We start from the raw sequence: 11,310 nt of genomic DNA on the forward strand, positions 1-11,310 counted from the left end.
TATAAACTAACTCAGCCTTGGAAAGTCCCCAAAACAATAGAATTCTGTAAGCATTGGAGCAAAGGTGGCATTCAAGATGGAGAAAGGAAGAAATCCATCTGACCTGAGTTCAGGAAAGGAGGAATGTGATCTGGGATCCTGAGGGGCACATGGGCAGACAAAGGAGTGATGGGAGTTGGGAAAGTGAACTCTGTTAAGCTCACGGTTGGTTTTGTTTTTTTTTTTTCTCGGTGTCATTTCCAATATGGACTCACAGAAGTTAGATGCTTAAAGCAAAATAATAGGATTAATTTCCGTGGGCTCACACTGAGGTCCTGGGTCAACCAAAATGTGATGAAGGCAAGTTTTGTTTTTGAAAACTCCACTCAACTGCATTAAAGAAGAATTTGGCTCTTAAAGGTATCACAGCAGTAAGAACAGTCAGAATTGGCAGATTCAAAAGATGATTTTCATGTATCAGTTAGAGCCAGGGCTCAACAGCTCTCATATCTACAGAAGAAAACTTAACCTTATGACTGAAGGTGATAAAGTAGAAATGAAATAATGAGCTCTATTAACAACAATAAAAAAAGACTTTAGTATTTTTTAGACAATGCATTTTGGGACTACTCTGAAAAAGTAAAAAAGCAACATTGCAATGATCTCAAATATGTGAGAACAGCATAAATAAGTATTCCAAATAACGCACGCCATCCTTCCTGACCCTGAGCCCTTATATCGAGAATACTTACACAGTTTTTGGCTAAATTGTCAAGGTAATTGTCTCAGCTCTGTAGTTTACTTTTACCTTTTTAGAGCGATTTGAAAGCATCAAGGGAGGAAGACGTGGTACACTGGTATTTCCAGCTATACAAGTGCAGTATTAGTCACGATCATCCTCAGACCAACATGGATGGTTTGGGATATAGAAATATCCTATTGATTCCAACTAACATAAACAGTTTCTCTCAAAATTCCTCATCTATGAAATGAACACTAGGTATTTTTATGCACTGTGGAGGAAATGACCTGAATACAAAGACCCAAGTAAGGTGCCGTGTCATGCAGAGGTTAGAGATAGACCAGTTGGGTCCAAGTCCAAGCCTCCTATCACCTGCCCATTCAAACTGTTTCAGCAAAAACTATTGGCAGAATTGAAATAACTTTTAAACCATTAAAATTAAAACCATTCACCTTTTCCATGTATGTATCAGTCAAAGAAAAAAAGGGGTGGGGCTTAGGTGAGAAAGGAAGTAGAAATAAGAGAGTTGGGGGAATGATGGTAAGAGGAATAGGAAAATTTAAATTTTTACTCCAAGTAATTTCTAACTTCAAGATTAAAATACCATGCATATGTAAGGAGATTTCATCAGCCTAACATCAGTAAGATGAACACTCGTTTTGATTCAGTTCTCCAGTTCAGGGCTGGGCTGGTGCTTGTGTATATGGACTCTCTCTCCATTCCCTCTGCACCCCACAGTGTGCATCTACTGGTCAGAGTGATTTAGAGACATGTTCATTGGTCCATACACAAAGTGAACTCAAAGACCTTGGCCTCATTGATTCTGGATTAGTTCATCCCTCGTTTTCTAGATTGGATTGCATTAGCCAGCCAATGATTTTCTTAAACATCACCAGGAGAGAAAACATCACAATTTATTACTTCCAACCTATTTCAGTGTTGAATGGAGTGCTTAATCTAAATCAATAATGTAATTAATAAATGGATGTAGGTGAGCACTTTTGAGAACAAGGTTGAGAATTTCATTCTTAACAAAAAAATAAATTTTTCCTCTTAATCTCGTCCTGGCCTCAGGACTTATTGTTTTCCCAATAAGTTTATTTCTGGAAGTAGCTAAAGAGAGATTTCAAACCACAAAATCAGAGAATCTCAGAAGCCAGTGTGCTTTGTTTGCCCTATTTCTTAATGTCTTATGCCCTCTGGTGGTAAAATCTGGGGACTTGCTGTGTTTTCACTTGAATTCTTCTCTCTCTCTCTATATATATATACACACAATATTTTTCTATGTATATTTTTTACCTTTTCATAAAGGAAAATGTTTTTAACATTTTTATTTTGAGAAAAAAGTATCCTTTTATTTTGAGAGGGTGTTAAGTTGTCCCTTTAAAACAAAACTTTGGGGGCACCTGGGTGGCTCAGATGTTTAAGTATCTGACTTTGGCTCACGTCATGATCTCACAGTTCATGAGTTTGAGGCCTGCATCTTCAGGCTCTGTGCTGACAGCTGGGAGGCTGAAGCCTGCTTCCCATTCTGTGTCTTCCTCTCTACCCCTCCCCTGCTTGCACTCTGTCTCTCTGGCTCTCAAAAATAAATAAACATTAAAAAAAATTAAAAGATAAAAAAATAGAAACAAAATTTTGTAACCAGAGATGGAAGGAGGTTGGAATGGTTTTTCTTTCTTTTTAATATACATTTTTTCAATTTTTTCTTTGAAATAGTTTCAGATTAACAAAAAATTACAATTGTATAAAATATAGTATAAAAGTTCCATAACCTTTTATTCGGCTTCCCTAAATATTAACATTCTACTTAAATACAGCACAGTTTTCAAAATTAAGAAATTAACGCCATTCCGAAAGGCAAGAACCGCAACTTTACCAATGTCAATGTCTTGAAGTTGTCTGTGTGCTCCTTACCAGTGCTCCTACCTTCCTCCTCTTTGAGGAATACACTAACTTGATTATTTTATAATTTTCTGGCTATTTATTTTTGCTTTCACTACATATTCATATATTGCTAAGTAATAAGTAACTCAGATTTGTTTCTTCTTGGGTGTTATAAAAATGATATTATACTGTGCGTGGCCCTCAGAGACCTGTGGTTTTCATTTAACATTATACACCTACGATTCATCTCTCATAAAGTATGCAGCTGTATTTCCTTCACTTGTGCTCATCTATAAATTCTATGATGTGATTTGACAAAAGCTGACTTATCTATTTTCTCTTGATGGATATTTGGGTTGCTTTTGTCTGTTTTGTTTTATTGCAACTAAGAACAATGCAGGATCGTTCTTACATAGATCAACATCAGGAATGCAATATTTTGGGTAACCACTTAAATAGACCATAATGCCATGTTAAGATCTTGGGAGGGGGAAAGCTGATAGGTTAATAAATTATATTAATGTTTTTGTCAAAAGAAAAAAAAATTACTAGTGAAATTCCTTACACTGACTAGATGAGAGAAGGAAAACAAACAAAAAAGTTCATACCTCATTCTCCTCCTCTTTGTCTACTGTGGCAGCTGTATCACTAATTATAGGGAACTGAGTGGGAGTCTGACAAGGACTGACTGATGGATGATAGCACTGGACTGGACCAGCAAGCCACATAGATTTAAAAGAGAGTGAGTTTCACTGCATTTTACAGACTTCATACGCACAGAAAACTACACAAGATTTTTGGCTATAAAATTCATAAACGCTCAGTTCTGGTCCACCTTCCAATTTGCTTCCATGGTGCAACGCGTGTGATCTTACAGAAATAAAAATAGTTAAATGTCATCCCCCTTCTTTAAATCTTTCAGTGGGTTCCCCTGGGTCTCTGAATAAAGGCAGAACTTCACACGGCCCCTCCTTCAGTCTCCAGGTGCAGTTCCATGCCATGCTTTCCCACACTGACACTCTAGCCATAATGAATACCTGCAGTATTTCGTCCCCCTGCATCCCATCCAGACAGCATCTTCTCCAGGAGGCCTGTCCGAATCCCTGCCATATATACCCCTTGCGTGCCTTCTGGAGGGACTTGTTCTAACCTTCATTACATTCCATTTTATCCCTGAATTGTCATTAAACTCTTGAGGGTACAGACTAATGTTAGATTCTCGATCCTAGTGCCATGCTTTACATAGTAGGTACTTCATATGTTTGTTGACTGAGTGAATGAATAGATATCATTTTCTTACCTTTTTTGGCTTCTTGGCATACTCATCTCTCCTATAGGATATTTTTTTCTTCCTGCAGGGGAAATGACTTTCCTATATCCTCAGGATTGTCACCACCATGAGCTGTGGATGGTCATAAACTTTTCAAACTTTCAAGAGAAACCTCAAATAAGTGACCTGAGATGTTTTTTTAAGAAAATAATCACCTGACCTATTGTTTCCACTTTCTTTTCTGTATGGGAATGATTTGTAGCTGTCATTGGGATGAATAATCCCTGGCCTTTTATAAAATGCAAACCCAAAAATGTTCTTTGAAATCTGATCATGCCATTTCTCAAAGGCATCACTTTCTGTCAAAACCCTGGTCCAATCCTGGCAATTGATATTTTACAAGTATCAGATGTATTCTCTGAACTGTTTTTCTTTACCTTTGCCAGTGGTAAGAGCCAGTTTTTATTGAGTTCCATCTATGTGTCAGAAATTCTTCTGAATACATGGCATATGGATTACTTTACGCAGCAGATTTAATTTTTTGCCATTTTACAGATGAAGAAGCTGAGGAATACAGAGACTAAGTATCTTGGCCAATAGTAATAAAAGGAATGGAACTTATATTTTCAGGGGAGCCAAATCCAGAGTTTATATTCTAAAATTGCAATAGACCACTTTCTTCATCAATAATTCACCCTACCATACCTCCTGGACTATATAATATTGTTTGTATGCCATATACGTGTGTATTGTTATCTTCCCAATAAGGTCTTAAGATCTTTCTTTAGAGGGAATGTCTTATCTCTTTAGCCTCCACAATATGTAGTATAGTGCTAGACACATTTCGTAAATACATGCTCAGTTGCTTTGCAAAATTTAAATTCTCCCCTAGTCTTAGGAAACTGTATATAGGGTTTTAATAAGTTAAAATAAAGTACCGTATTTTAAAAATCTCTAAATTTGTTGATCTAAGAAATGAATTTATGATATTTTTTATAATGCAATAAGAACTCAAGAAGGGGAGGAGATCTTCATGACATCACCTATCTACTGTCTCTCTTCTCTATCGGGCCTCTAGATGGATGTAATGGTGCTTTGATGATATTAATGAAACGGAGTGACTTTTGACTTATTTTCTTTGTAGCAACTGATGAATAAGCATTAATTTAACTCATTATCTTTCATAGCTTCCTCTCCTGAGGGCAATGGCTGTTCTCTGAAGGAGTAGGAAGCTTGTTGTTATTGTATGAGGGTGTAACTGAATTCTTTTTCATTCCCAAGGTCACCCCCAACTAAGCTTGTGTACTCTAACTCTTGTAATGATGTGTGTCTTTGTCACCTGGAATGCCACCCAATGCCTGAGAGATTAAAATATTCCTGGATGCCACAGTGAATGGGGTTTGGGGAGGGCATTGTGGAACCAACCGTCAACTCCAAGGAAATAATAACTTTTCATTACCAAGACCCTCTTTCCTTCATGCAGAAAGACCCAGCAGGCTACCAGACTTGCCTGTACATGTCTGAATTTACTGAATGTATGTTTACAAAACATATCTGGTAAGTTACAATTCCATTAGTATTCTCTCAAACCAATGTAAAACTAAAGAAAGCAAAAGAATAAATAATCGTATATATTAAATTACTGCCTCAAAGCTTCCATAGTATAAGAATGTCTTGCCAGAACTTTTGTCATATTATTTTTTTATTAATAAGTACTTCTTGTTCTAATCATTTTGGATTACAAAAATACATGTTCATGGTCGAACTATTGGAAATCAGAAATGTATGTTTAAGTGTTTACGAATTCATAATCTCTTCACTCAAAGATACTGTTAATATTTTGGTATATTTCCTTTCTCTAGATACGTGGATAAATAGATTTGTAAGATAGAAACATAACTGACAAATATCTATAGATACAGATATAAATTTCCACTGACTCAACCTTATTTCATGGACATTTTTCCTCAATGACCTTTTTAAAAAAGCTTCAAAATGTCTATTGATAACTATATAATGTTCTATTTAATCTGACATTGCTGGATACTTTGATGCTTTCACTGACACTGAATTGAACACCAGTTTGTGCTTCCAAATCTTGATAAGAGAGGAAAGTCAGTCAGGAGCTACATAAACAGAGAGGGAGGTTTTCTAAAGGAACAAAGCAGCCTTCATCTGCCCAATAAAATCCTGGAACTAAAACATAAAGAAAAAGAAGTTCTTGTTTTGAAAGAGGCCCTAGAACTCAGATGCTTACCTGAGATTTATCAAAGCAATTCAAGTCCAGTGGAGCTCTGTTCATGTCTAAAATCTCTCACTGCTGTGCAAGGGTAGGAAAGTGACAAAAACACATCTGTATCAGATTTACAGCAACTTCATTTTCTTAGGCTAAGTGGCATATGTCACAAATACAACCTTACACACGGCTTTGGCTGCTCCTGGTGGTTACCAGCTGGTGGGAGGACATTAGGGAACAAAAATTGTAGACAAAATCAAGGGACGTTCTCTGAACCTTAGAATAGGCACAGCCATATTACCTCTCCTTACGCAGACAATCTACCTTGTCGGTTACTGTGTGAAGTAAACACCTGCTTTGAGGTATATTTACCCGGAAAAAAACTGGTGACTAATTTGTCAGCTGAAAGATCACAGACTGAAGGGAATGAGATTAGTCCTAAAAGAAATTAGGCTGAGGGATGTAGCACAAAAAACAAAAAACTTCACTTCAGTATTGTGTACAATGCAGCATGCAAGGCTTTTATAGCACAGAAGTGCAAATTAAAATATATACTATTTTATACCTGTTAAACTGAAAGGTTTAAAATGAATGTGGCCAAGGATGTGGGGCAATGGAAACTCTCACACGGTGCTGGAAAAGCACAGGGCAGTTATGTACTCTCTCGTAAAGCTGAAAGTATATATGCCTTTATCTTTTTTTTTTTTTTTTTTTTTTAACGTTTATTTATTTTTGAGACAGAGAGAGACACAGCATGAATGCGGGAGGGGCAGAGAGAGAGGGAGACACAGAATCGGAAGCAGGCTCCAGGCTCTGAGCCATCAGCCCAGAGCCCGACACGGGGCTCAAACTCACGGACCGCGAGATCGTGACCTGAGCTGAAGTCGGACGCCTAACCGACTGAGCCACCCAGGCGCCCCAGTATATATGCCTTTAAATGGAGCTTCGGGAAAGCCAGAGAAAAATTAGGGTGTTGTCATTTTTAAAAACATACTGAGATATAAACGGTGATGAAACTTCAGGGTTAAATGTCTTGCACCCTCACTAAGGCTCAGGAGAAAGAACATGGTGTGCTGGTGTGCAAGGACCAAGCAGTGGGAGCATCTTTCTCAGGCACAGGTAACGTGGGGTGCATTGTCTATAGAGACTTTAAAAACAGAAAGATAACCAACTAAAAGTCATTCTGCTTCCTTATTATCACCCTACGCTAACATTTCTAAACAATATTCCTCCCTGAATCAAAGTCTTTTGTTTGTCTAATTTCTTTACAATTATTGTGGTAATTGTATATTTTTGAACTACCTCATCCTTTCATTATCATTGTTTTCTATGGAAGTCAGTTCAGAGAACTTTCAGTGATTCAGTCAATCACTAATACTCATGAACTCAGCTACATAGTACCTCAGGGGATAATGGGATTGGAGGGAAATGTTCTAAAATGGTATATTATACCAAGCTGGTAGATAAAGGGAAGGAGTCAGTAGAATGGGAGAGATCAAAGAGAAGGGGTGATATATAATTCATCAAAGTCTGTAGGCTTTTGTAGTTGTGGTTCCCTTTGGTGACTCTGGGCCTGACCGTGACTGTGCTTGAAGAATGGGACAATAACACTTGTGAGGCAAACAGAGACATGTAAAGTGCTTGCACACAGAGGCTCGCTCCCTTTTGGCCCTTGGGGGGGACCCTGTAATCACTCACAGATGTTCTAGATGATGAGTGACACATAGACTAGCCACTTTTGTTACCCAGCTGACATTAGGCTGATTTCCAGACATGTAAGTCTATTCTAGACCATTCTGTCCCAGGCAAGCCTCCAGCTGGTCATGTGAGTGAATACAGCTATAATTAGCCACACTGGCCCACGCGAGCAGAAACATCCAGCTTACCTTTAGACTTGTGAGGAATGCTGTATGATTGTTGTCTTAAGCCACCAAGTTTTGAGGTGATTTGTGACACAGCAGTTATAAAGTCCTTGAGTAGATGAGTTAAGGATGTCGTAGAAGGCAGAGGAAGAAGAGACAGATTGATCTTGGATATAAGATAATATATATCTATCTACGTTCAAATCCCACCCCCCACCCAAACACAAACACTCCTTCTCCCGCTTCCCCTCAGGGTGAGGAAAAAGAATGTAGGCTCTGAGCTGCAACTGTCTAAATTTAAATCCTGGCTTTGTTCCTTGTTGGCTGGGTGGTGTTGGGCACACATCTTATTCACCTGTAAAATAGAGATGATGGTATTTACTTCACCAAGTTGTTGAAAAGATTAAGTGATGTATCATATTACCATGTGGATCACAATAAATGATCATAATAAATGTTTTAAATGTTAGCTAAGTAGGTACCTGAGTGAAGATATAGCATAAATTTGAGGTGAAATGATAGGAAAGGTTGAGAAAATATGTATCAGGTGACATCAAAATTTTTAGGAATACGGGATGTAAGATACCTTCAGAAAGTAAAAGAACAGTAAGAATCTGAGGATAAAGAAAATGAATAGTGGTGAAAATTTTAAGAAGGTAATTATGGAAGAATTTCAAAAAATGGTTGAGTGTCAGCGATAGTCTAATTGGAGTTAAAAAGAACAAATGCATCGAAGACACACTCGGTACAGTTCTGATTTTCTGCAACCGTGCTCGGTAGCTCAGGAGTAGAATTAGCGAGAACAAGTAATGGGATCGTTGGGTGGCAGATAAGCAAAGAAATGGGATCATGGGAGCTAATACTAGAGATAGTTGGCCATATAGCCTAAGTTGACCTGGAAGCAAGAGAGATCATAAAGGAACTGACTGAGAGAACAGAATGGGGTCAAAGGGCAAGGAGTAGGAGTCATATAGACCTACTTGAAAGCTGGAAGCTGCAGGGGTGTCTGGGTGGCACTGTGAGTGCAGGGCCTGACTCGGGGCTCGAACCTGTGAACCACAAGATCATGACCTGAGCTGAAACCAAGAGTCAGATGCTTAACTGAGCCACCCAGGCACCCTAGAATCAATACATTTTAAAGCTAGGAAAGGTTTCAGAGAATACCTCATCCAATTTTCTCATTTTGCTGATGAGAAAATTGAAACCCAGAGACATTTAGTGACAGAACTGAGTGACTAGGATCCTGTCTGCATTTGTCATTTGTTTGTTTGTTTGCTTGTTTGTTTTTTCCTGTGTCACATGTATGTCCAGAGAGGAAGTCAGGTTCCTCAGGACAAGGACTTCTTTGAATCTGTAGCATTTACATGTTGGAATTCTCAAATACTCTCCCCAGTAACAAGATGCTTTACCAAACTACATGAGACAGCAGGAAGAGGAATAAATTCTTGTGAACAGATTTTACAATTTAAAAAACCATTGTTTTTCAAACTCTTAGATGTATAAAATTTTCCAAACAAAAGGTATTTGAAAGGTTTTGTTTGTTATATAAGATATTCAGGTGTTTCCATCTTTAAAAAAAATTAAATCCAAGTTAGTTAGCATATAGTATAATAATGATTTCAGGAGTAGAACCCAGTGAATCATCAGTTACATATAACACCCAGTTCTCATCCCAAGTGCCCTCCTTAATGCCCATCATCCATTTAGCCCATCCCCCCACCTAACACCCCCCAGCAACCCTTAGTCTGTTCTCTGTATTTTAAGAATCTCTTATGGTTTGCCTTTCTCTCTGTTTTTATCTTATTTTTCCTTCCTTTTCCCTATATTCATCTGTTTTGTTTCTTAAATTCCACATGAGTGAAATTATATATTTAATCTTTCTTTGACTGATATTTCACTTAGCATAATACATTCTAGTTCTTCTGTCTTTGTTATTGCAAGCAAAAGGAAGTTAATCAGCCTTAGTTTTGTTCCTTTAATTTACTGCTACCGTCTTTAGGATGTATGTGGACCAATTCAGTCCAGTGTAGGTTACAGATACTTGTTTGAATCCCAGCAGAGGAAACTTCTCCCATCCAACCCTTTTGCCAATTAACTGGAAGAAGCTTACCTTTGGGGTTACTGATTTTAATTTCATTGTGGAAAAAAGAGCATCAGAGTCAATTTAATAAACAAAAATCTTTATGCAATTCAACCTAATTTGATAGTATGGATTGGGGAAAAAAGTGGAAAAAACAAAAGTAAATATAAAACTTGGGAGTTAAACCAATATTGTTGCCAGAAATTAATAATTTCTTCAGTTTCAAATTTTAATTCCAAAAAAAAAAAAATCAGTCTATTACCCAAGATTATTCCTTGCCTGTAATATGTGATTTGTCATTCATTACCTTGAACAACTTATTCTCTGAACCCATTTGAAAACTGAGTACGGAGCCTGCCATTTTCATTCCAAGTCTACCTGTGACCATGTTAAGCACGGTCACAACATAGTTTAATCAAAGCTCACTGTGAACACTATCACAATTTAATCAACACTCTACATGATCATTTCAAGGTGGTAGCTCTGAAATTTCAGGACAAGCTTGTGAGCATCCTGAACTAGAAAAACTCTTCTAGTAATTCTTCCCTTGAGCTTAGTTGGGGCATTCCAGACATGCAGCCATCCTTCCCACTCTCCACTTCACCTTCCTCCTTCCCCTTCCTCCCTTACAACAGAGAAATGACAACCGCCACCCACTTTCAGTCAGTTCTCCTAATTCTACCCACAGCAGTCCAAAACATAAAGAAAACACATGTATTTGTTTAAATACATAACTTGCAGACAGCATTTTCACAGAAAAAAATATTCTCACCCTCTTGGTGCTAGTCCTCTGTGTATTTTTCTTCCAGACTTATTCTTCCCCAAATGACTACAGTTTTTGCTGGCATTTCTCTGAAAGTATATTCAAGACCTCGTTAAGACTCAGAAGGGCTCCCTGAATTTGCAGGCAGCTTCCTGTGGGGCTGACGTTTTTCAGAATGCAAGCCTGGTGTGCAGAAGGTGGGCAAGGTGTTTGAAAAAACAGGAAGCACCTGTAAATGTGTGACTTTATTCCTGGAAGCAGAAGGCTCCCTCTGAAATGGTTGTAGATGCTTCCTGCTGTTTCACCTATGAGCACTTTTTCAAAGGCTTTAAGTACTTTAAAGACCAAGAATGGGCTTCCAAATGGCAAGATTATTTACAAAGTCTGGTGTATCCCTGGGCATGGTGGAAATCCATAGCTTTTTAATTTTTTTTCCCACGCAGCTTTCTCCTTTTGCTGGGGATATTGATATGCATGTAAATTCAAGTAGG

At 37.9% G+C, this 11,310-nt stretch overlaps 1 long non-coding RNA gene across 1 annotated transcript; it reads right to left on the reverse strand.

Moving 5' to 3' along the window:
* Window positions 1-3,083: 3,083 nt before the first annotated feature.
* On the reverse strand, window positions 3,084-10,971 carry LOC109270471 (uncharacterized). The gene is made up of 4 exons (XR_008419612.1): window positions 10,829-10,971; window positions 8,957-9,025; window positions 8,001-8,331; window positions 3,084-6,198 (listed from the first exon to the last, which is right to left on the reverse strand). It is a non-coding gene; the product is annotated as an uncharacterized LOC109270471 (long non-coding RNA).
* Between the last annotated feature and the right edge of the window lie 339 nt (window positions 10,972-11,310).

This window comes from Panthera pardus, unplaced genomic scaffold (assembly GCF_024362965.1).
Source record: "Panthera pardus isolate Hobbes unplaced genomic scaffold, ASM2436296v1 HiC_scaffold_6, whole genome shotgun sequence".
Lineage (NCBI taxonomy): Eukaryota > Metazoa > Chordata > Mammalia > Carnivora > Felidae > Panthera > Panthera pardus.